At 37.8% G+C, this 2240-nt stretch overlaps 1 pseudogene; it reads left to right on the forward strand.

The window, feature by feature from the left end:
- Nucleotides 1–790: 790 nt before the first annotated feature.
- On the forward strand, nucleotides 791–1717 carry LOC111524609 (annotated as a pseudogene).
- Nucleotides 1718–2240: the final 523 nt, after the last annotated feature.

Raw genomic sequence — 2240 nt, forward strand, 5'->3', positions numbered from 1 at the left:
TGTTATGCCAGATAAGATATTGTAACTATGCAGTAGTTGCAGTTGCATTTGGTCTTCATAAAGGGCCCTTCCTACCACAGTATGTGGTGCTGCCTACATGTGGCCACTCTCTTGGATCTATGACAGTAAGTTCTCTTCACACCTTGCTCTTATACACTGGCATCACTATGAAGGATAGTTTCTCTTTCCAATAAAGGATTTAGGAAAGCACCAGGACTACGGATCAATAACATGATCGAAAATAGCTTCTTAAAATTCCCTTTCTTGCTTAGAAGGATGACAGAGAATTCATTGGAAACAAAATAGAAAAGTTGATTATTGGTCTCTCCTATTTGATGGAATTAAAGCAAAAATCTATTGTATTGTAAGTAACATAGAAAATAAAAGACAATCTGAGATTTCTACTAAAGGGGCAAATCTTTTTTTTTTTCAAATTCATATATTTGCATCCTTTTTCTTTAGTTCAGACAAATAACATGTAATTTTCCATGAAGACATTTTTTGACATCAGCCACACAATTGTTGAACAATGGCTCTATGAATGATAACGTTCTGCCAACAAGGAGGAACAAGAAGGCATATTCCTGAATTTTCTGTATCTACCAACCACATGGCTTTAGTAGAAATATAGAGATAGAAAAATTATAAAATCAAGTGTGCTCAATGTTTACAAAATTTTTCTAAATCAGAACACTTGTTCCTCTAATGAGACCTTCACTTTCGGTTTTTGGAACGCCATCATAGTCAATGTTTGATTGTACTAATTATGCTAATTTATAGACAGAAATAAATGTCAATGGACAAAGAAAACCAAACCTATCTGACTGAATTCATCTTGCTGGGCTTTTCTTGTGATCATCAAACCCAGATTCTGCTGTTTGTGATATTTCTTATCATCTACCTGTTGACTGTGTTTGGGAATCTGCTCATCATACTCCTAATTCAGATTGACTCTCGACTTCACACACCAATGTACTTCTTCCTTAAAACTCTGTCATTTACTGACCTCTGTTTCTCTACAACTATTGTTCCCCAGATGTTATCCCATTTGCTGGTCATGAGAAAGACCATCTCTTTTACTAGGTGCTCAATTCAAATGCTTTTCTTCCTAACAGCAGGGTGTACAGAGTTCACTTCTAGCAGTGATGTCCTATGACCACTATGTGGCTGTCTGCAAGCCCCTGCACTATTCCACTCTCATGACCCAGAGAATTTGCATTCAGCTGGTCATGGGGTGCTGGGCCAGTGGAGCATTTGTGTCTTTAGTAGATACCACATTCACTTTATGTCTCCCATATCAGGACAGAATATAATTAATCATTATTTTTGTGAGCCTCCTGCCCTCCTGAAACTGGCTTCAGCAAACACCTACAGCACAGAAATGACCATCTTTGCAATAGTTGTTGTAATTCTCCTAGGTCCTGCCTCTCTCATCCTTTTCTCCTACTGGAATATTATCTCCACTGTAATTCAAATACAGTCAGAGGAGGGGAGGCTAAAGGTGTTCTCTACCTGTGGATCCCATTTTATTGTTGTTTTCTTATTCTACGGGTCAACAATATTTACCTACAGGCAGCCTAATTTGAAGCAAATGAATAAAGGGGATAAAGTGGTCTCAGTGTTCTACTCAGTCATAACATCAGTGATTAACCCTTTCATTTATAGCTTAAGGAACAAGGATGTGAAAGAAGCATTTAGGAAAGTATTTGGAAAATAGTGTCTCTCAGAGGCAGTAGTCTTCATATTGGTACATAATCAGGGGGCAGAGACAATCCAAAGTGGTTCCACATCTTTAACAGCTTTTTTTTTCCCTGAAACATCTCTAGTCTGAGACATCAACAAAAGTCATACAGGTGCCCTTGCATCTCTAGGAATGTTTTCAGATTTGTCTAATGCAGTCTTGCTCAGGCTTATTCTCTGAGGCTGCAACTCATTTGCCTCATAACGCTTTTTGGCTAGTATATGAAAGAATATTTTTAACAGTGAATAAAACCTTGTTTTACATGCGGTGCCTTACAGTATACCAATCCATGTTCACCTAGGGATATCCCCTTTTGTCTCTTAAATTCCACAGCTGCTTGCTAAACTCATCTCATGCCAACATCATCTATAGCTATCCATTGATTTTGAAATCATAACAGAGGTCAGTAAGCTAGATTCCCCGATTTCCAGTGGGGAAATGTCAATTATTTTTCCCGTGAAGCTCTGATACTGTGAATATTTCTTTGATTTGTGGAATT

The sequence above is a fragment of the Piliocolobus tephrosceles genome, chromosome 13 (genome assembly GCF_002776525.5).
Source record: "Piliocolobus tephrosceles isolate RC106 chromosome 13, ASM277652v3, whole genome shotgun sequence".
NCBI lineage: Eukaryota > Metazoa > Chordata > Mammalia > Primates > Cercopithecidae > Piliocolobus > Piliocolobus tephrosceles.